This window comes from Aquarana catesbeiana, linkage group LG13 (assembly GCF_042186555.1).
Source record: "Aquarana catesbeiana isolate 2022-GZ linkage group LG13, ASM4218655v1, whole genome shotgun sequence".
Lineage (NCBI taxonomy): Eukaryota > Metazoa > Chordata > Amphibia > Anura > Ranidae > Aquarana > Aquarana catesbeiana.
This window is the reverse complement of record NC_133336.1, coordinates 212,647,270-212,672,126: the sequence shown is the minus strand read 5'-3', so window position 1 is coordinate 212,672,126 and position 24,857 is coordinate 212,647,270. Positions and strand designations below refer to the sequence as shown.

General features: G+C 47.6%; 1 protein-coding gene across 1 annotated transcript in view; it reads left to right on the top strand.

The window, feature by feature from the left end:
- The first annotated feature begins 16,696 nt into the window (after positions 1-16,696).
- The window catches only part of LOC141116665 (NACHT, LRR and PYD domains-containing protein 3-like), a 722,006-nt gene continuing 713,845 nt past the window's right edge, over positions 16,697-24,857 (top strand). Inside the window, exon 1 of the mRNA XM_073609057.1 lies at positions 16,697-16,769. The gene's annotated coding sequence lies outside the window, so the exon portion shown is untranslated. The remainder of the gene's footprint in view (positions 16,770-24,857) is intronic.

Genomic DNA, 24,857 nt, shown 5'->3' with positions numbered 1-24,857 from the left:
GGATATATTGTGGAGAGGGATGATGATGGGCGGAGGTGGGGATATATTGTGGAGAGGGATGGGGATGATGATGGGCGGAGGTGGGGATATATTGTGGAGAGGGATGGGGATGATGATGGGCGGAGGTGGGGATATATTATGGAGAGGGATGAGGATGATGATGGGCGGAGGTGGGGATATATTGTGAAGAGGGATGGGGATGATGATGGGCGGAGGTGGGGATATATTGTGGAGAGGGATGGGGATGATGATGGGCGGAGGTGGGGATATATTGTGGAGAGGGATGAGGATGATGCTGGGCGGAGGTGGGGATATATTGTGGAGAGGGATGAGGATGATGATGAGCGGAGGTGGGGATATATTGTGAAGAGGGATGGGGATGATGATGGCGGAGGTGGGGATATATTGTGGAGAGGGATGAGGATGATGATGGGCGGATGTGGGGATATATTGTGGAGAGGGATGGGGATGATGATGGACGCATGTGGGGATATATTGTGGAGAGAGATGGGGATGATGATGGGCAGATGTGGGGATATATTGTCTAGAGGGATGGGCATGATGATGGGCGGAGGTGGGGATATATTGTGGAGAGGGATGGGGATGATGATGGGCGGAGGTGGGGATATATTGTGGAGAGGGATGGGGATGATGATGGGCGGAGGTGGGGATATATTGTGGAGAGGGATGGGGATGATGATGGGCAGAGGTGGGGATATATTGTGGAGAGGGATGGGGATGATGATGGGTAGAGGTGGGGAGATATTGTGGAGAGGGATGAGGATGATGATGGGCAGAGGTGGGGATATATTGTGGAGAGGGATGAGGATGATGATGGGCGGAGGTGGTGATATATTATGGAGAGGGATGAGGATGATGGGCAGAGGTGGGGATATATTGTGGAGAGGAATGAGGATGATGATGGGCAGAGGTGGGGATATATTGTGGAGAGGGATGGGGATGATGATGGGCGGAGGTGGGGATATATTGTGGAGAGGGATGGGGATGATAATGGGCAGAGGTGGGGATATATTGTGGAGAGGGATGGGGATGATGATGGGCGGAGGTGGGGATACATTGTGGAGAGGGATGAGGATGATGGGCGGAAGTGGGGATATATTGTGGAGAGGGATGGGGATGATGATGGGCGGAGGTGGGGATATATTGTGGAGAGGGATGGGGATGATGATGGGCGGAGGTGAGGATATATTGTGCAGAGGGATGGGGATGATGATGGGCAGAGGTGGGGATATATTGTGGAGAGTGATGGGGATGATGATGGGCGGAGGTGGGGATATATTGTGGAGAGGGATGAGGATGATGATGTGCGGAGGTGGGGATATATTGTGGAGATTGATGGGGATGATGATGGGCAAAAGTGGGGATATATTGTGGAGAGGGATGGGGATGATAATGGGCAGAGGTGGGGATATATTGTGGAGAGGGATGAGGATGATGCTAGGTGGAGGTGGGGATATATTATGGAGAGGGATGGGGATGATGATGGGTGGAGGTGGGCATATATTGTCTAGAGGGATGAGGATAAAGATGGGCGGAGGTGGGGATATATTGTGGAGAGGGATGGGGATGATGATGAGCGGAGGTGGGGATATATTGTGGAGAGGGATGGGGATGATGATGATGGGCAAAAGTGGGGATATATTGTGGAGAGGGATGGGGATGATGATGGGCAGAGGTGGGGATATATTGTGGAGAGGGATGAGGATGATGCTAGGTGGAGGTGGGGATATATTATGGAGAGGGATGGGGATGATGATGGGCGGAGGTGGAGATATATTGTGGAGAGGGATGGGGATGATGATGGGTGGAGGTGGGGATATATTGTCTAGAGGGATGAGGATAAAGATGGGCGGAGGTGGGGATATATTGTGGAGAGGGATGGGGATGATGATGAGCGGAGGTGGGGATATATTGTGGAGAGGGATGGGGATGATGATGGGCGGAGGTGGGGATATATTGTGGAGAGGGATGAGGATGATGCTGGGCGGAGGTGGGGATATATTGTGGAGAGGGATGAGGATGATGATGGGCGGAGGTGGGGATATATTGTGAAGAGGGATGGGGATGATGATGGGCGGAGGTGGGGATATATTGTGGAGAGGGATGAGGATGATGATGGGCGGAGGTGGGGATATATTGTGGAGAGGGATGAGGATGATGATGGGTGGAGGTGGGGATATATTGTGGAGAGGGATGGGGATGATGATGGGCGGAGGTGGGGATATATTGTGGAGAGGGATGGGGATGATGATGGGCGGAGGTTGGGATATATTGTGGAGAGGGATGAGGATGATGATGGGCGGAGGTGGGGATATATTGTGGAGAGGGATGAGGATGATGCTGGGAGGAGGTGGGGATATATTGTGGAGAGGGATGAGGATGATGATGGGCGGAGGTGAGGATATATTGTGGAGAGAGATGGGGATGATGACGGGCAGAGGTTGGGATATATTGTGGAGAGGGATGAGGATGATGATGGGCGGAGGTGGGGATATATTGTGGAGAGGGATGAGGATGATGCTGGGCGGAGGTGGGGATATATTGTGGAGAGGGATGGGGATGATGATGGGCGGAGGTGGGGATATATTGTGGAGAGGGATGGGGATGATGATGGGTGGAGGTGGGGATATATTGTGGAGAGGGATGAGGATGATGATGGGCGGAGGTGAGGATATATTGTGGAGAGGGATGAGGATGATGATGGGCGGAGGTGGGGATATATTGTGGAGAGGGATGGGGATGATGATGGGCGGAGGTGGGGATATATTGTGGAGAGGGATGAGGATGATGATGGGAGGAGGTGGGGATATATTGTGGAGAGGGATGAGGATGATGATGGGCGGAGGTGGGGATATATTGTGGAGAGGGATGGGGATGATGATGGGCGGAGGTTGGGATATATTGTGGAGAGGGATGGGGATGATGATGGGCGGAGGTGGGGATATATTGTGGAGATGGAGGGGAAGGAGAAGAGGGAAACACGCCCACTCTCCTCCCCTTTTTGTCCTGACCCAGGAAGTGATGTCTATGATGTCACTTCCGGGTCCGCCTCTCGGTGTCCCCGGCTAGCTCAGCCGGTAAGTAATGCGATCTCCATCACAAAACATTCAGAGGAGCCCAGAGGAGACATTGGGGGGACTTCTAGACCCGGCATGTCTCCATAAAGAGAACCTGTCACCTAAAAATCAGCACATAGGGGACTTTTTTGTCTAATGTGATGAAAGAAACATTAAGTAATTTTTTTTTTTTTCAAAAAAATAAAGTTACACCCAAGCATATCAAATGCCCCCCAAAAATGTTGCTGCTTCCCCCACATATATGAATGGAAGCTCATGTGTCGGGGGTGCTTATGCATGGAAATGATGATTACGATACACATGTTACATATCGCCGCACACGCCGGAGTGAGAGCAATAATTCTAACACAAGATCTCCTCCGTAACACTAAACTGATCACCTATAGGGGGCGTTTGAAAAAAAAACCTGACAGCTCCAGTCAGAGCCGCTGTATTAACTATGCAATGTTAGTACAGCGATCTCCCCCTCCCCCACCAGAACACTCTGATCAGCGATCTCCACCATTGGCTGATCGGGAGTCATCTGCTTCTCCAGACTTTCCGATCGGCCAGCTTCTGTCGGACAGACTGACATACACATGTGTCCAATGTCTCCCAACAATCGGGCCGTGTGTACCCGGCTATACCCTCAGAGGCTGCTGTCAGATCTGGTCAGCACTGGGGAGAGCCGGCTTCTATATACAGTTGTACTGACTGATCGGCATTTTTCAGGGTTCGCTTACCAGACCCCCTAATTGCAGTTTCTGCTGTCAGTGTGGGGAGGAGGGGGCCGGGGGGGTCAGATAACAGAAGAAATATGTGGGAGGTGGGAAGACAGATAAACACCCCCTGCAAAGTCCTGAGCTGTCAGTGCAACACACGGCCGATTGTTGGGAGACATTGGACACATGTGTATGTCAGTCTGTCCCACAGAAGCTGGCCAATCGGAATGTCTGGAGAAGCAGCAGATGACTCCCAATCAGCCAATGGCGGAGATCACTGATCGGAGTGTTCTGGTGGGGAGGGGCGTCCCCCTGTCAGAACACAACAGCTCAGTGGGGGAGACTGCTGTACTAACATTGCATAGTTAGTACAGCGGCTCTGACCGGAGCTGTCAGGTTTTTTCCATACAATGCACTGGGTTGAATAAAAAAGCCTTGTAGTGTGCACCCGGATTATGAATGGCTTTGAATACATTCACACCCATTGATTATATAGAAATGGATTGGAAGGTACATAAAGCCATTCATATACTGGGAATGGAGAACATCGGCTTCATGTCCTCGGGTGTAACTTTCATTTCTTACAATAAAAAGAAACTTTTGTATTTTTTCCATTACATAGGGGACAGAGAGTATGTGGTGATTTTTTGGTGACAGGTCCTCTTTCTGGAGACATGCCGCCTCCCCTGTGCTCCATTGAAGGGAATGCCGGGCAGATTGTACATCCCGCCATCGATGGGCAGGAAATCTGATATTGGGGACCCAGAAGTGACATCAGACATGTGTCTTCCGGGTCAGGACAAGAAGAGGAGGAGAACAGACGTGTACCCACCCTCCTCCCTCCCCTCTACCTGGCCACACCCACTATGCCGGTCCCGGGCCCACAGATAGGTAAGCAGAGCCTGGGATACATAGTGGGGGATGGGCATGCACGGGGGGAGGGGCGGGCACTTTATCGGGATGTGTGAAAGCAGCAAAGCCCCCCAAATGCTTCTACCTGACAAGCCCTGATGGATAAATTTTTAAAAAATGACCCGCCCAGCGACCAGAACTGCAAGTCCCGGGTGTCAGGTGATAGGAATTGCACATCCCTGTAGAGGTAAATGTACTCTTCTCTCTGGTTACATCAGACTACCTCTGATCCATCACATTCCTTAGTAAAGGTTACACAAAAACACTGGCTAGGCACACATGAAACCCTTTGATTATCCCTGATGTTTAACTCCTTCTCAGTCAGTATCATTAGTACAGTGACAGTGTATATTTTTAGCACTGATCATTATATTTGTGTCACTGGTCCCCACAAAGTGTCAAAAGTGTCAGTTGGGTGTCTGATTGTCCGCCCCAATATTAAAATCTGCTATAAGTCGGTGATCTCTGCCATTACTAGTATAAAAATAAGAAATAAATATTCCACTATACTGTATATCCCCAGGTTTGTAGACGTCATACGTTTTGCATAAACCAATCAAGATGCTCTTCTTGGGGTTTTTTACTGAAAATATGTAGCAGAAAACATATCGGCCTCAATTGATGAAGACATTTTATTTTTTACATTTTTTAATTGGATGTTTTATAGCAGGAAAAAAAAAAATTCAAAAATTTTTTTTATTTGTTTATAGTGCAAAAAAAAACGCAGCGGTGATCAAATACCACCAAAAGAAAAGCTCTATTTGTTAGAAAAAAAGGACATTGATTTTATTTGTGTTCAGTGTCGCACAACCGCGCAATTGTCAGGTAAAGTAGCAGAGTGCCATATCGCCAAAAATGGCCTGGTCATGGAGGGGGGTAAATCTTCTGGGGCTGAAGTGGTTAAACCCAAAAGCAAACATTTATTATATTGCATCTTACCAATTCTTAAATGTGATGGCTGCATTTGTTTTCTTTTTAGGCTTTCTTTTTTTCTATATTCATCTGCTTATCCTGCCAGTAAGTCTGTTGTTTTTCAAAAGAACAAGCTGTCCTGCAGATCTAGCAGTTAGAGACAAACCAATACCACTGACAGGAGTGATTACAATGATTAGATTTTTTTTTTCAAAAGCCTTTATCCCAAAAGAAAAAGAAATGGTCTGCTGGTGCTGCTTTAAAATCTGGAGTTTGGCTTCAATTTGTTAGTGTAGCTAAATCTGCTAGTCCATTTAAGGCCCCTTTCACATGACCAGCCCACTCGGATCCTCCTGTCAGTTTTTCAGGCAGATCTGAGTGGGCCGTCCATTGACTCCTATGGGGAGACGGATGTCAGCGGAGATGTGTTCACTGGCACCCACCTGCCTTCCAATTCGCTAGAATCAGACATATGGCGATACGCTCGCTCATCCCTCTGGCGGATTGGATGAGATCTGATGGACATGCTGTCCGTTTTTGTCAGATCTCTCCATAGGAATCAGCGGCACTCTGACAGGCCCCTCCCCCGCTCAGTAAGCAGAGACGGACCTGTCATCCGCCGGCTCATCAGAGATCAATGGATCGATTCCCTGCTGAGCTGGTGGACTCCGCTAAATGGATCCGCTTCGTGTGGAAGGGGCCTAACACTCCTCTCCCCCTAGACTGACAATGCTGCTGTCCAAAGGTGCCCCCTGTGATTATCCATTCAGAGTGGCGGCACTCTAAGTAAAGGTTCAACTTATGTGGTGTGGGAAACACAGAGATCTGTGTGCTTTTCCCACACTGCATGCAAATCACACAACCCATGAGATCTGCAGAGAGTGTCAATACAAAGTCACCAACACCCCAAACACAGGTCACATAGACACTGCCTTTGTCTGCATTGGATTGCATTGTACAAAACGATGGTGGGGTGTGGTGGGGTGGGATGTGGTGAGGTGGGGGTATGGTGGGATGGGATGGGATGGGATGTGGTGGGGTGGGATGTGGTGGGCTGTGATGGGATGGGATGGGATGTGGTGGGGTGGGGGTGGGGGTATGGTGGGATGGGATGTGGTGGGGTGGGGGTGGGGGTATGGTGGGATGGGATGTGATGTGGTGGGGTGGGGGTGTGGTGGGATGTGGTGGGGTGGGGGTATGGTGGGATGGGATGGGATGTGGTGGGGTGGGGGTGTGGTGGGATGTGGTGGGGTGGGATGGGATGGGATGGTGTGAAATGTGATGGGGTGGGATGGGATGGGATGTGGTGGGGTGGGATGTGGTGGTATGGGATGGGATGGTGTGAAATGTGATGGGGTGGGATGGGATGTGGTGGGATGGGATGGGATTGGATGTGGTGGGATGGGATGGGATTGGATGTGGTGGGATGTGGTGAGTGGGATGGGATGGGATGTGGTGGGATGGGATGTGGTGGGGTGGGATGGAATGAGATTTGGTGAGGTGGGATAGGATGTGGTGGGATGGTATGTGGTGGGATGTGATGGGATGTGGTGGGATGGGGCGGGGTAAGATGGGATGGGATGTGGTGGGATGGGGTGGGGTAAGATGGGATGGGATGTGGTGGGATGGGGCGGGGTAAGATGGGATGGGATGTGGTGGGATGGGGCGGGGTAAGATGGGATGGGATGTGGTGGGATGGGGTGGGGTAAGATGGGATGGGATGTGGTGGGATGGGGTGGGGTAAGATGGGATGGGATGTGGTGGGATGGGGTGGGGTAAGATGGGATGGGATGTGGTGGGATGGGGCGGGGTAAGATGGGATGGGATGTGGTGGGATGGGGTGGGGTAAGATGGGATGGGATGTGGTGGGATGGGGCGGGGTAAGATGGGATGGGATGTGGTGGGATGGGGCGGGGTAAGATGGGATGGGATGTGGTGGGATGGGGTGGGGTAAGATGGGATGGGATGTGGTGGGATGGGGTGGGGTAAGATGGGATGGGATGTGGTGGGATGGGGCGGGGTAAGATGGGATGGGATGTGGTGGGGTGGGGATGGGATGTTACATAGTTACATAGTTACATAGTAGGTGAGGTTGAAAAAAGACACAAGTCCATCAAGTCCAACCTATGTGTGTGATTATGTGTCAGTATTACATTACATATCCCTGTATATTGTGGTCATTCAGGTGATTATCTAATAGTTTCTTGAAGCTATCAAAGCTCCCCGCTGAGACCACCGCCTGTGGAAGGGAATTCCACATCCTTGCCGCTCTTACAGTAAAGAACCCTCTACGTAGTTTAAGGTTAAACCTCTTTTCTTCTAATTTTAATGAGTGGCCACGAGTCTTATTAAACTCTCTTCTGCGAAAAAGTTTTATCCCTATTGTGGGGTCACCAGTACAGTATTTCTACAATGAAATCATATCCCCTCTCAAGCGTCTCTTCTCCAGAGAGAATAAGTTCAGAGCTCACAACCTTTCCTCATAACTAAGATCCTCCAGACCCTTTATTAGCTTTGTTGACCTTCTTTGTACTCGCTCCATTTCCAGTACATCCCTCCTGAGGACCAAGGCTGGACTGGGACAAAAATTTTGCCCTGGACTTCATCCAGACCGGCCCACTTTAATTTTGCAAACACACACAAAAACAGTATATAAACAATACTATTACTATATAACTATACTATATACTATTACTATACTATTCATCAATTACCGTGACCAGTGACATTAAATTACTAATAAGTTATCGTGACCAGTGGCATTAAATTATCCATCAATTACCATGACCAGTGGCATTAAATTATTCATCAGTTACCGTGGCCAGTGGCATTAAATTAATAATTGACCAGTGGCATCAAATTAATAATTGACCAGTGGCATCAAATTAATAATTGACCAGTGGCATTAAATTAATAATTGACCAGTGGCATTAAATTAATAATTGACCAGTGGCATCAAATTAATAATTGACCAGTGGCATCAAATTAATAATTGACCAGTGGCATTAAATTAATAATTGACCAGTGGCATTAAATTAATAATTGACCAGTGGCATTAAATTAATAATTGACCAGTGGCATTAAATTAATAATTGACCAGTGGCATTAAATTAATAATTGACCAGTGGCATTAAATGAATAATTGACCAGTGGCAATAAATTATTCATCAGTTACCGTGGTCAGCAGCATTAAATTAATAATTGACCAGTGGCATTAAATTAATATTAATTTAATGCCACTGGTCAATTATTAATTTAATGCCACAGGTCAATTATTAATTTAATGCCACAGGTCAATTATTAATTTAATGCCACTGGCCATGGTAACTGATGAATAATTTAACCATGACCAGTGGCAGTACATTTACAGTACAGATTTACCCCCCCCCCTCCCCCCCGCCATGCTGCATATTCAGTTACTTACTATTATTATTAGTAAAGTTATTAGTATAGTGCTTACATGAATGATGAATCACAATTCACACTATAGACTTGGTCTCTGTCATTGTACTCTGTACTCTGTACTTGCTGGTGGCTGCCTGCAACTTGGTCTGGTATTGTTCCGATTCAGAAATTCCGAATCCTCCTCCTCGGCTCCTCTAGGTTGCAGTCTTGCAGGCTTGCTTGCAACACTACGCTCTGGCTCCGCCTCCTCCTATGTCCCCAGGCCGCCTCCGCCCTCTGGCCGTGAGTGACGTCACGGCGCCAGGACAAAGAGGCCGCCCAACTGGTTATAATGTTAGGGGGAGTGCCTGGGGGACTGATGATGCCTGTGTTTGTGTGACGCCGGCGCCGCCCGCCGAGTGCAGGAGCGGAGCCGCCCGGCGACGCTCGGACGGAGAGAGACACTGACAGTCAGAGTCATTGAAGTGTAGTGGCCCGCTGCCAATCGGCCCACCGGAAAACTCCCAGTAGTCCCGATGGCCAGCACAGGCCTGCTGAGGACTGGTGCCCAGAACTGGACAGCATACTCCAGGTGCAGCCGGACCAGAGTCTTGCAGAGCGGGAGAATTATTGTTTTATCTCTGGAGTTGATCCCCCTTTTAATGCCAATATTCTGTTTGCTTTGTTAGCAGTAGCTTGGCATTGCATGTCATTGCTGAGCCTATCATCTACTAGGACCCCCAGGTCCTTTTCCATCCTAGATTCCCCCAGAGGTTCTCCCCCCAGTGTATAGATTGCATTCTGATTTTTGCCACTCAAATGCATTATTTTACATTTTTCTACATTGAACCTCATTTGCCATGTAGTCGCCCACCCCATTAATTTGTTCAGATCTTTTTGCAAGGTTTCCACATCCTGCGGAGAAGTTATTGCCCTGCTTAGCTTAGTATCATCTGCAAATACAGAGATTGAACTGTTTATCCCATCCTCCAGGTCATTTATGAACAAATTAAATAGGATTGGTCCCAGCACAGAACCCTGGGGAACCCCACTACCCACCCCTGACCATTCTGAGTACTCCCCATTTATCACCACCCTCTGAACTCGCCCTTGTAGCCAGTTTTCAATCCATGTACTCACCCTGTGGTCCATGCCAACGCACCTTATTTTGTACAGTAAACTTTTATGGGGAACTGTGTCAAATGCTTTTGCAAAATCCAGATACACCACGTCTACGGGCCTTCCTTTATCTAGATGGCAACTCACCTCCTCATAGAAGGTTAGTAGATTGGTTTGGCAAGAATGATTCTTCATGAATTAATGCTGATTACTGCTAATGATATCATTCTTATTACTAAAATCTTGTATATGGTCCCTTATCATCCCCTCCAAGAGTTTACATACTATTGATGTTAGGCTAACTGGTCTGTAATTCCCAGGGATGTATTTTGGGCCCTTTTTAAATATTGGTGCTATATTGGCTTTTCTCCAATCAGCTGGTACCATTCCAGTCAATAGACTGTCTGTAAAAATTAGGAACAAAGGTCTGGCAATCACCTGACTGAGTTCCCTAAGTACCCTCGGATGCAAGTCATCTGGTCCCAGTGATTTATTAATGTTAAGTTTCCCAAGTCTAATTTTAATTCTGTCCTCTGTTAACCATGTAGGTGCTTCCTGTGTTGTGTCATGAGGATAAACACTGCAGTTTTGGTTACTGAAGCCCCCCGATTCACTCGTGAAGACTGAGGAGAAGAATAAATTCAATACCTTTGCCATCTCCCCATCCTTTGTAACCAGATGTCCTTCCTCATTCTTTATGGGGCCAATATGGTCTGTCCTCCCTTTTTTACTGTTTACATATTTAAAGAATTTCTTGGGATTTTTTTTGCTTTCCTCCGCTATGTGTCTTTCATGTTCTATCTTAGCCGTCCTAATTGCACCCTTACATTTCTTGCATTCCTTATAAAGTCTGAATGCTGAGCATGATCCCTCAACCTTGTATTTTTTGAAGGCCTTCTCCTTTGCTTTTATATGCATTTTTACATTGGAGTTAAGCCATCCAGGACTTTTGTTCGCCCTTTTAAATTTATTACTTAATGGGATACATTGGCTAATGTCCTTATTTAATATACTCTTAAAGCAAACCCATCTCTCCTCCGTGTTCTTTTTTCCCAATATTTTATCCCAGTTTATGCCTTTTAGCAAGGTTTGTAGTTTAGGGAAGTTGGCTCTTTTGAAATTCAGTGTCTTTGTATTCCCTTAATGTTTCCTATTTGTGTGATTTATACTGAAACGAATTGACCTGTGATCGCTGTTACCTAAATTGCCCCGTATTTCCACATCTGTGATCAGGTCTGTATTGTTGGTAATCAGTAGATCCAGTAATGTTTTATTTCTAGTTGGTGCGTCTACCATCTGACCCATAAAATTGTCTTGCAAGACATTAAGGAACTGGCGAGCCTTAAATGAATGCGCGGTTCCCTCCGCCCAGTCTATGTCTGGATAATTAAAATCCCCCATTATGATAACACTTCCCATCCTTGCTGCTAATCCAATTTGTGATAGGAGATCCGTCTCCACTTCCTCCCTCAGGTTAGGGGGCCTATAGCATACTCCCAGTATTATTTTACCCTTAGCTTCATCCCTTTGGAGCTCTACCCATAAGGATTCCACCTCCTCACTAGCTCCCTCAGTGATGTCATCTCTCACATTCGCTTGTGCGTTATTCTTGATATATAGGCATACCCCTCCCCCTTTTTTACCCTCTCTATCCTTGCGGTAAAGGGTATACCCTTGAATGTTTGCCCGCCAATCATGAGAGCTGTTAAACCAGGTCTCTGAAATTCCCACAAAATCCAAATCCTCCTCGTACAACAGTATCTCTAGTTCACCCATCTTGTCCACCATGCTCCTGGCATTGGTGAACATGCCACATAGTTTAGACCGGTCGCATATTGTCCTCGTATTGGGTGTTTCGAGATTGCAACTAGGACTTGCTACTATACTTGCCTTGTGTTTTTGTGCTTTGGTTGACCTACCACTAATGCCCCCAATACTACCCTCTGGAATATCTTCCACGCTGGCTATCTTTACCTCTGGACCCTCCCCCCATCGCCTAGTATAAAAACCCCTCTAACTTTTTGGCCATTTTCATTCCCAGCAGATCTGCACCCTCCTCATTTAGGTGCAGTCCATCCCCTCTATAGTACCGGTTATCGACTAAGAAGTCGGCCCAGTCCTCCAGGAACCCAAACCCCTCCTTACTACACCAGCTTTTCAGCCACTTGTTTACTTCCCTAATCTCCCTCTGCCTTTCTGGTGTGGCTCGATGAACTGGTAGTATTCCTGAGAACACTACCTTGGAGGTCCTTTTCCTCAATTTAGCACCTAAGTCCCTAAAATCGTTCTTTAGGACACTCCATCTGCCTCTGACTTTGTCATTGGTGCCAACGTGCACCATGACAGCCAGGTCTTCCCCAGCCCCTCCCAGTAATCTGTCCACAAGATCTGTGATGTGCCGAACCTGAGCGCCCGGTAGACAACATACTGTTCGGCGCTTTAGGTCTTGGTTACAGATTGCCCTCTCTGTCCTTCTAAGAATTGAGTCCCCTACCACCAGAATCTGTCTTTCCTTTCCCTTCGCTGCCCCCCCACTCTCACTGGTGGAGTTCTTCCCCTGGCAGCTAGGAGAGTCCCTCATCTCCAGCAGTGCTGGTCCCTGACTGGTTTCACCAATGTCACTCAATGGAGCGTACTTATTGGGATGCTCCAGTCCTGAATTGGCCTCCCTGGCACTTCCCCCTCTACCCTTCCTGACTGTCACCCATCTACTCTTTGCTAGTGCCTGCACCTCTTTGTTTCCACCCACCTCTGTGCTGGCCCCTGCAAACACGTGCCGTGTACGTTCCTGGCTCTCCTTTAGTATGGAGGGACTTCTCAGTGCTGACAGTTGCTTCCCCAGATTCAGAGCCTGGGCTTCCAGGGAAACAATGTGCCTACATTTTGCACAGCAGTATTCACCCTTGATCGGATGATCAAGGAACGCATACATGCAGCAAGATGTATAAAGAGTCGCCTCTCCACACCCACCGGGCATCGTACCTATTACATTTAGTGAGGATTGGGGATTATACCCTGTCCAAATTACCTAACAGCTTCCTGCACTAATACTTAAGACAATACACAGGTACAGAACAAGACAATACACAGGTACTCGCAGACCTACGTGCACTCGCAGACCTACGTGCACTCGCAGACCTATGTGCACTCGCAGGCCACTCGCAGATCTACGTGCACTCGCAGGCCACTCGCAGACCTACATGCACTCGCAGACCTACATGCACTTGCAGACCTACGTGCACTCGCAGACCTATGTGCACTCGCAGGCCACTCGCAGATCTACGTGCACTCGCAGGCCACTCGCAGACCTACGTGCACTCGCAGACCTACATGCACTCGCAGACCTACATGCACTTGCAGGCCACTCGCAGACGTACATGCACTCGCAGACGTACATGCACTTGCAGACCTGCGTGCACTCGCAGACCTACATGCACTCGCAGACCCACATGCACTCGCAGGCCACTCGCAGACCCACATGCACTCGCAGGCCACTCGCAGACCTACATGCACTCGCAGGCCACTCGCAGACCTACATGCACTCGCAGACCACTCGCAGACCTACGTGCACTCGCAGACCTACGTGCACTCGCAGGCCACTCGCAGACCTACGTGCACTCGCAGGCCACTCGCAGACCTATGTGCACTCGCAGACCTACGTGCACTCGCAGGCCACTCGCAGACCTACATGCACTCGCAGACCTACATGCACTCGCAGGCCACTCGCAGACCCATATGCACTCGCAGGCCACTCGCAGACCTACATGCACTCACAGGCCACTCGCAGACCTACATGCACTCGCAGACCACTCGCAGACCTACGTGCACTCGCAGACCTACGTGCACTCGCAGGCCACTCGCAGACCTACGTGCACTCACAGACCTACGTGCACTCGCAGACCTACATGCACTCGCAGGCCACTCGCAGACCTACGTGCACTCGCAGACCTACGTGCACTCGCAGGCCACTCGCAGACCTACGTGCACTTGCAGACCTACGTGCACTCGCAATACACAAGTATACAGTACACAATATACAAGTACTAACGATCCACACACACTACTCAGACAACACTCAGATACTCACACTACACAGGTACTATGACCCCTGTAATAACCTCCTGTTTAAACTCTGGTTTTAACTCACCACTTAGACTGGTTCCACTTACACAGAGTTCCAACAGCCTCACGAATGTGGTGAGGTGGGATGGGATTTGGTGCCGTTGGATGTGATGTGATGTGGTGGGGTGGGATGGGGATGGGATGGGATGTGGTGGGATGTGATGTGGTGGGATCTGGTGCCATGGGATGTGATGATGTGGTGGGATGGGATGGGATGTGGTGGGGTGGGATGGGGATAGGATGGGATGGGATGGGGTGGGATGTGGTGGGGTGGGATGGGGATGGGATGTGGTGGGGTGGGATGGGGATGGGATGTGGTGGGATCTGGTGCAATGGGATGTGATTGGGTGGGATGGGGATGGAATGTGGTGGGGTGGGATGGGGATGGGATGGGGATGGGATGTGGTGGGATGTGATGTGGTGGGATGGGATGGGATCTGGTGCCGTGGGATGGGGTGGGATGGGATGTGATGTGGTGGAGTGGGATGGGATTTGGTGCCGTTGGATGTGGTGGGGTGGGATGGGGATGGGATGGGATGTAGTGGGGTGGGATGGGGATGGGATGTGGTGGGATGTGATGGGATGTGATGGGATGGGATCTGGTGCCGTGGGATTTGATGTGGTGGGATGGGATGTGGTGGGGTGGGATGGGATGTGGTGGGATGGGATGTGATGTGATGGGATGGGATCTGGTGCTGTGGGATGTGATGTGGTGTGGTGGGATGGGATGGGATGTGATGTGATGGGATGGGATCTGGTGCTGTGGGATGTGATGTGGTGTGGTGGGATGGGATGGGATGTGATGTGATGTGGTGTGGTGTGGTGGGATAGGATGGGATCTGGTGCTGTGGGATGTGATGTGGTGTGGTGGGATGGGATGGGATGGGATGTGATGTGATGTGGTGTGGTGGGATAGGATGGGGTCTGGTGCCGTGGGATGTGATGTGGTGGGATGTGATGTGATGTTGTGGGATGGGATGTGGTGGGATGGGATGTGATGTGATGTGATGGGATCTGGTGCTGTGGGATGTGATGTGGTGGGATGTGATGTGATGTTGTGGGATGTGATGTGGTGGGATGGGATGGGATCTGGTGCCGTGGGATGGGATGTGGTGGGATGTGATGTGATGTTGTGGGATGTGATGTGGTGGGATGTGGTGGGATGGGATGGGATGTGATGTGGTGGGATGGGATGTGATGTGGTGGGATGGGATGTGATGTGGTGGGGTGGGATGTGGTGGGATGGGATGTGATGTGGTGGGATGTGATGTGGTGGGGTGGGATGTGGTGGGATGGGATGTGATGTGGTGGGATGGGATCTGGTGACGTGGGATGTGATGTGGTGAGGTGGGATGTGATGGGATGGGATGGGATGTGATGTGATGTCGTGGGATAGGATGGGATCTGGTGGGATGGGATGTGATGGGATGGGATGGGATGTGATGTGATGTGGTGGTATGGGATGGGATGGGATGTGATGTGATGTGATGTGGTGGGATAGGATGGGATCTGGTGGGATGGGATGTGATGGGATGGGATGGGATGGGATGTGGTGGGGTGTGGTGGGATGGGATGGGATGGGATGTAGTGGGGTGGGGGTGTGGTGGGATGGTATGGGGTGCGGTGGGATGGGATGGGATTTGATATGGTTGAGTGTGGCTCATAAAAGGTGCATTCACTTCTTTGGTGTAATGTGGTGCGATTCACATGCAGTTCATAGTGCAGATTGAGGCTTTTACAGGAGGGGTGTTACTGGCCAGATCAGAGGAAAACAGAGGGGGAAAAAGCCATAAAAAGAAAAGGAATGCAGCCGCTGCTGGAATATTATTCCAAATTCATAATTTGGCACTTATAGGTGTTATATTATATTCATGGCAAGCTTGCAAAACATTTTTGGTTTTATGATTAGTTATAATAAATAGAGTATGTGTGAATGACCTCGATCAATTGATTTGATAGGATTGTAAAGCTGAGTATTGCTGGAAGTTTCTGGTGTAGGAGGATGACATATAAGGTATCTTGGTATAGAATGTCATGAGAAGACATAAATAGACACCTATCTACGTAGCTAGAGAAATAATTCATATTTGTTTAAATCATGTTAAGTTTAGTCTCAGTCATATTAATAAGTATTAGTATATAGTTACTTAATGTAAAGTTGGTAATCTGTGTTGATATTAATAGATGTTTGGTTATAGGACATTACATGATCAGCACATTACTACAAGTGTTACATGTGGACTTGTCAATCAAACTCTATACAGGACTCTCTCTGTTAGTACCTCTTTTTTGTATAGCATATTGGTGAAGAAATGAATGTGTGCCATACAAGGTTCTACGTTTTTGTGAGGTTATGACGTTCATATTGAAGGTCAGACAGACACCCACCCTAGCAGAGATGACATCTATACAAAGACTTTGACAAGTGGGAACAGCTGAATTCTCCTAGAAGTCTAAGAAGGTCATATCCGGATTCTTTTTGGGTTACACAAGACAGCTTGGAGAACACAGCAGCCATAAGGTTATTACAACTTTATAACTATTTATTCTATTTCATATATTTTTACCTAAACTGAACTGTTAGACTTTTTTTCATTGTATTTATGATGCCAACTGTGTGACAATAAACTCACACTTTGTTTTTATTGGGGGATGGGGCTGGTTTGGCTGTACAGAGTAAAGTTTATCCACATCCCAAAATAATGTATATACTGGAAGGATTATTCCTCTGGTGGGACTTTGAAAGGTAAACGACTCTTGTAAATAGAGACGCAGGGTATGAGTATAAGATGTTTTATTTAGAATTTTAAAGGTAATAGTAGATAAACACAATCTACAAAAGGACAAGTGGAAATACAAAAATAGACAAGTGGATATACAAGATGCACAAAATCTGATTAAGGAAACAATATGCAATACATAAGGTACAATCTAGGCTCCGTTGTATGTGATTATACAAACAAGACAAAAACCCAACCTTTCGAGTTTAGGATCAATAATATAAGATTGTGACCATGATGAGGAATATGTCTATAAATTAAAAAGACAGTTGTAGGCATAAAGTGTAATGACAGGATAAAAAAATTACATACTTATGTCATTTAGAAAGTTCTATTTACACTGACCATAAAGTATTGCTTCGGAACTCAGATATTTAGCATCCACCTAAAAACAGGAGGAGGGGGATGGGGTGTTAGTGTCCTGCGCGATGCTGGCCCCAGAATGTCCAGACAGGGGGCGACCAACGAGGGCCCATGTCCATTCCAAAGAGATATCACATCCTCTCTGCTGGACACTTGCTCAGACCAGGTTATACAGGTATGTTTTTGGTCCTTTTCATGTCAGGGGCTGCTGGTTTTGCAGCCCAGACATACCCTCACCACCTAAGGGCCCTGCAAGAAGGGGCTTTCCCCCCTCCTATAACTGCTGACACTTTCATTTTCCCTTTCATATCGGGCATCTCAGCAGCCTGCACAATACTGACTGCACCCACATGCAGACCTCTCCACCCCATCACCTGCGTCCCTAATCATTTTGGACATGCTCCTGGTCTTTGTGTTGATGGTTGCACCCATGCACAACACTGCAAGCAACTGAGCATAGCTGTGGCACCTGTGTGTTTGTTCATACTACCAGGTATGATCACTTCACTTGATTTTTTTGCTGTTTTTTTCAGTATGGTGTTTTTACTGGGGGGTCTCCACTTAGTTAGTGGGGGATATATCTATGTACACTTTCGGTCCAAACGCAAAGCTTGGCACACAAATGTTTTCCCCCTTTGTTTCTCCAGCAACAACTCCTCACTTCCTGAACCGTGGTCACATTGATCTGGGTGTTTGCCGCCCTCTGTGGGAAAATTTCCCCCCTCTGTAGGAAAATTTCCCCATGGGCCCTCGGTCACACATCACCCACTCTTCTAACCACTTGAAGACAAAGCCCTTTCTGACACTTTTTGTTTACATTAGGGATGAGCTTCAAGTTTGAGTCAAACTCATGTTCGACTCGAACATCGGCTGTTTGCCAGTTCGCCGAATAGCGAACAATTTGGGATGTTCACGGCAAATTCAAAAGCTCTAGTATGGATTTTAAGGGGAACCCCGGCCAAAATTGAAAAAAAAAGCTGCGGAACACCCTTTAAAAGTCTATGGGAGAAATCAAAAGTGCTAATTTTAAAGGCTTATATGCATGGTATTGTCATAAAAAGTGTTTGGGGACCTGGGTCCTGCCCCAGGGGACATGGATCAATGCAAAAAAAGTTTTAAAAATGGCCGTTTTTTGGGAGCAGTGATTTTAATAATGCTTAAAGTGAAACAATAAAAGTGAAATATTCCTTTAAATTTCGTACCTGGGGGGTGTCTATAGTATGCCTGTAAAGGGGCGCATGTTTCCCCTGTTTAGAACAGTCTGACAGCAAAATGACATTTCAAAGGAAAAAAGTCATTTAAAACTACTCGCGGCTATTAATGAATTGCCGGTCCGACAATACACATAAAAGTTCATTGATAAAAACGGCATGGGATTTCCCACAGGGGAACCCCGAACCAAATTTAAAAAAAAAAATGACGTGGGGGGTCTCCCTAAATTCCATGCCAGGCCCTTCAGGTCTGGTATGGATTTTAAGGGGAACCCCAGCCAAAATTGAAAAATAATGGCGTGGGGTCCCCCTCAAAATCTATACCAGACCCTTCAGGTCTAGTATGGATTTTAAGGGGAACCCCGGCCAAAATTGAAAAAAAAATGGCGTGGGGTCCCCCTCAAAATCTATACCAGACCCTTCAGGTCTAGTATGGATTTTAAGGGGAACCCCGTGCCAAGATTTTTTTTAAAAATGGTGTGGGGTCCCCCAAAAATCCATAACAGACCCTTATCCGAGCACACAACCTGGCAGGATGCAGGAAAAGAGGGGGGGACAATAGAGCGCCCCCCCTGAACCGTACCAGGCCACATGCCCTCAACATTGGGAGGGTGCTTTGGGGTAGCCCCCCAAAACACCTTGTCCCCATGTTGATGGGAACAATGGCCTCATCCCCACAACCCTTGCCCGGTGGTTGTGGGGGTCTGCGGGTGGGGGGCTTATCGGAATCTGGAAGCCCCCTTTAACAAGGGGACCCCCAGATCCCGGCCCTCCCCCCTGTGTGAAATGGTAAGGGACCCCTACCATTTCACAAAAAGTGTCAAAAATGTTAAAAATGACAAGAGACAGTTTTTGACAATTCCTTTATTTAAATGCTTCTGTCTTCTATCTTCCTTCGGTTTCTTCCTCCATCTTCTTCTTCTGGTTGTTCTGGTTCTTCCTCCGGTGTTCTCGTCTGGCATCTTCCTCCGCGGGCCGCTCCGAATCCACCATGATGGGAGGCTCCTGCTGTGTGACGCTTCTCGTCTTCTGACGGTTCTTAAATAATGGAGGGCAGGGCCACCCAGTGACCCCGCCCCCTCTGACGCACGGGGACTTGAGGGGACTTCCCTGTGGCATTCCCCGTGATGTCAGAGGGGAGGGTCTGGTATAGATTTTGAGGGGGACCCCACGCCTTTTTTTTTTTTTTTGGCCGGGGTTCCCCTTAATATCCATACCAGACCTGAAAGGCCTGGTATGGCATTTAGGGGGACCCCCCATGTCATTTTTTTTTTGGTTTGGGGTTCCCCTGTGGGGAATTCCCATGCTGTTTTTATCAATGAACTTTAATGTGTATTGTCGGACCGGCAATTCATTAATAGCTGCGAGTAGTTTTTAAATGACTTTTTTTTCCTTTGAAATGTCATTTTGCTGTCAGACTGTTCTAAACATGGGAAACACGCGCCCATTTACAGGCATATTACACTTTTATTGTTCCACTATAAGCATTATTAAAATCACTGCTCCCGAAAAAATGGCCGTTTTTAAAACTTTTTTTTGCATTGATCCATATCCCCTGGGGCAGGACCCGGGTCCTCAAACACTTTTTATGACAATAGCTTGCATATAAGCCTTTAAAATTAGCACTTATTATTATTCATGTTCGTGTCCCATAGACTTTAACAGTGTTTGCGTGTTCGAACAAATATTTTGCCTGTTCGCATGTTCTAGTGTGAACCAAACGGGGGTGTTCGGCACATCCCTAGTTTACATGAAAAAATATTTTCCCCCTCACCTTCCAGGACAGCTACTTCAGAGATGATTGGCTCCGCACTCTACAGGAAACACAAATCAGATACAATTTAAAAGGCCCCTCCCTTTCCTCTGACCCTCAGTTGTTTTGTGTTTCCAGACCCTCCAGGAGCACCGACACGTTTTTTGTTTTCTTATGGTCTGGTAACTGTGGTTGGTGGACCCCCCTTCTCTGGTTTCATCCAGGACTAGTTGTGGCCAAGTCCTGGATGATAGTCTGTACCAGAAGGGTTCCCTATTTCTAAGGGTTACTTGCCTATGTAAATAGTGGCAACTGCCTTCCATGTTTCCCCAGCCCTGCTGTGTGGAACTGTGTCCTCCTAAATGCTTCATTTCGGTGTACCAAGATGGCGTCAGGAGGACTTCCGGTGACGCAACAAGATGGCGCCGGAACCGGAAGTCACATGATGCACTTCCGGACGCCAAGTTTTTAAAGGAGCATGGCGTGGAGACACTGAGGACATACTGCAGGGGAATGGCCTGCTAAAAACGTCATTCTAAGTGCAGTTTTGTGGTACAGCAGCAGTCTTCTCTACGACCGTTCTCCGCTTTCTTCATGGAGCTTGAGGACAGGTCTGAGGATGGAGCATCTGCTCGTATTGAACCAGCAGCAGCATCCGGGTCCCATATTGCCCCCAAGGTAAGCCCTTGTCCCTACAGCAAGGGACTTTTTTTGTATGGAACCTTTTTAATTTATGGTCCTTGTTTCTGCTTTTTTCTAGGTCAAAGCGGTGAAGAAGAAATGTGGGAACTGTAGGGCCAGGCTCTCTGATAGTTATAAAAAGCTATTTTGTGAGGATTGTATTCCACCCAGAGCTAGTTCAGAGTCTTCCTCTTTTAAGGAGTTAATGACTTATATGAAGGAGGTAGTGGACTCTTTTCGGTCACTTAATGACAGGGTTACTAGTCTAGGCCCTCCCTCATCTAGACCCATAGCTCAAGATCCTTCAACCTCTGCCAGGTCCCTTCATTTGTTAGTATCTGAGACAATTAGTTCACGCGATACCTCTGATCTGGAAGAAGGTGAGAATCCAGTCTCTTCATCTGATGAAAAGTCTGCATCAGAGGAGGATACAGGTAGCTCATCTAAGTATCTTTTTCCAGTTGAGGATATTGATGAACTACTAAAAGTAATATATACCTCAGAGCAGACTGAGATGTCACAACAAGCCCAATCTGTACAGGATAAAATATATAGGGGCCTACAGGGATGGAAATCTAAAACCTTTCCGGTACACCAGTCTCTTAGCGACATGATTCTGTCTGAATGGAAAGAACCTGAAAAAAGGTTGTTCCAATCCAGGGGACACAAAAGAAGATTTCCTTTTCAGCCTAAATTTGAGGAGGTTTTCTTTAAGTGTCCTAGATTAGATGCCCCTATGTCGCAGGTGTCCAAAAGATCAGATCTTTCTTTTGAAGATTCTGGGGTCCTTTAAAGATCAAATGGATAGAAAGGCCGACTCATTGCTACATAGGGCCTGGGATGCTTCAGCTTTTTCTTTAGGCCCAGCAGTAGCATCCACCTGTGTGGCCAGAAATTTAGATGTATGGGTTCAGCATCTGGATGATCTTCTGGCATCTGACACCCCCAAAGAAGAGATTAGGGAATCCCTCCCACTCATTGCCAAGTCAGTTGCCTTCTTAGCTGATGCAGCAGCAGATTCAGTGAAATCCGCAGCCAGAGCTTCTGCTCTCATTAATTCAGCTAGGTGAGCTATCTGGCTTAAATCTTGGGAAGGTGACCTTACTTCCAAGAATAAGCTCTGTGGCATTCCTTTCAAAGGCAAACTCTTGTTAGGTTCTTCCTTAGAAGAGGTCTTAACTTGTTCCTCTGAGAAAAGTAAACGGTTCCCTTCTTCCCAAAGGAATAAGCCCCAGAATAAGAGGCCTTTTTGTGGCTTCCAAAACAAGGCAACAGACTAAAAAGAAATGGTCCTTTAACAAAGACAAACAAAAAGGGGGGCTCCCTTTGCTCCTTCAGCCCCTTCCAAAAATACCCAGTGATGCCAGGTTAGGGGGAAGATTGTGCCATTTCATCAAGGATGAAATTCCTTTATCCTTCAAATTCTGGAAAAAGGTTACAGGTTGGGATTCAAAAGTCTTTCTCCCCAGAAGTTTTTCCTACCCACCTGCCGAGAGACCAAGAGAGACGGCAAGCCATGTTAAATTTAATTTCTGTGTTATTTCTCCTGTCCCAGAAATTCTGAATTTCCGGGAATTTTATTCTCACGTATTTCTGGTCAAGAATGCTTCCGGCGGCTTTCGTATGGTCATAAATTTAAGCGTCCTGAACCAATACTTAGTTTACAGACGTTTCCGAATGGAGAACATTTATTCGGCAAGAAATCTGTTGTTGCCAGAGGTCTTCATGGTGACCCTGGACCATCAGGACGCTTATCTTCATGTACCAATCTGCCAGAGCCACCGAAGGTTCCTCAGGTTTGCAGTTCTCGTGGGAAACGAGCCATCTCACTGGCAGTTCAATGCCCTTCCTTTTGGTCTCTCGGCAGCGCCAAGGATTTTTACAAAAATCATGGCCAAAGTCATGGCCTTTTTTCGGATTCAAAGTGTATCAATCGTCCCATATCTAGACAATTTTTTGATGTTTGCTCGGGACAAGGAGTCCCTTATTCAAGACCTACAGTTGGTTTTGCGGACCTTTCAAAATTTAGGGTGGAAGGTCAACCAGCAAAAGTCTTGCCTAGTACCCTCACAGAGCATACTTTTCCTGGGTTATCTAATAGACTCTGTTGCCCTAAAGATTTTTCTTCCCGAAGAGAAAATTGTGAAAATTCTTCTCTCTGTGCAGGCTCCCTCAGACCTCCCTTCGGCGAATCATGCAGTTGCTGGGTCTAATGACTGTGGCCATTCCAGGGGGTGCCTTGGGCCCAATTGCACTCCAGACCCCTTCAGGCTTTTCTTTTGCTCCATTGGGATTGCAGGTAAGATTCTCTGGATCAGCTGGTAAAACTACCAGAAGGGAATTTTCTAGATCTCGCCTGGTGGGAGCAGTGAGAACATCTGCAGAGAGGGAAGGATTGGACACAACATTGCCCAGTCAAAATTACCACAGATGCTAGTGTGTGGGGTTGAGGTGCTCACTCACAGGACAGACAAGCACAAGGAGCCTGGTTGCCAGAGGAAGCAGGTCGGTCCTTAAATTTCAGAGAACTTCTGGCATATCTCTGGGAGAGAGGATCTATTCAAAAGACCTATTAATATTTTCAGACAATGCCACAACAGTGGCGTACCTGAACAAGTAAGGGGGCACTCGCTCAGAATCGCTTCTGCCATTAACACAGCAGATTCTGTGCTGGGCGGAGATCTATGTCACTTCAGTAAGGGCAGTCCACATCAAGGGGTCAGAAAATGGCAGACTTTTTGAGCAGGGTGAGCATCAGTTCCAGCGGTTGGGAACTACATCAAGGCACGTTCCAGGAGGTGGTGCTAAGATGGGGTCTCCCCACAGTGGATCTTTTTGCCTTCAGTCTCAACAAGAAACTACCGGCGTTCTTCTCTCTGGAGAGAGAAACAGAGTCCTTGGGGATGGATGCTCTGTCCTTCCCGTGGGACTTCAACCTGGCTTATGTCTTTCCTCCTTTTCCCCTTTTGCCCCTAGTGGTTCGGAAAATTATTCAGGACAGAGCAGAAGTTGTTCTGATTGCCCCCTGGTGGCCCAGGAGGAGTTGGTTCTCCTCTCTGAAGGCCCTATCTGTGTATCCTCCCTGGCCCCTACCAGTTCGGAAGGATCTGTTCCATCAGGGACCGGTATTGCATCCAAACCCTCAGACCTTCCATTTGACAGCCTGGAGGCTGAGCGGCGCATGCTACAGTTAAAAGGGTGTTCAGAGAGGGTTATTCATACTGTCCTGGACAGCCGTAAGTTGGTCACAAGAAGAATCTATGGGAAAGTTTGGAAAACTTTTATTTCCTGGCAAAGGAAATCTGGTTTAGATTCTTTTTTCACTACCTGTATATTAGATTTTTTGCAGGGGGAGTGGAAAAGGGGCTCTCTGTCAGCACCCTTAGGGTTCAGATTGCTGCCCTATCTTTATTTTCAGAGAGAAGACTAGCGGAAGATCCCTTAGTCAGGAGGTTCCTCTTAGCCAGATCTAGACATACTCCCAGGGTCATCAAACATGTTCCTCCCTGGGATCTGTCGTTGGTATTAAATGCACTAACAGGGGCTCCTTTTGAGCCTTTGCATGAGGCTTCCCTGAAAATGATTTCTTTGCAGTTGTCCTTCCTTTTGGCTATTACATCAGGGAGAAGGATTTCTGATCTAGAGTCTCTTTCCTGTAAAGATCCCTTTCTGAGGATTTTAAAGGACAGGGTAGTGATTAGACCTGATCCACTCTATTTACCCAAAGTTTCTTCCAACTTTCATAGGTCCCAGGAAGTAGTCCTCCCTAGTTTCTGCACCTCTCCCAAAAATGCGGAAGAGGAAAGGTTTGGTCTTTTAGA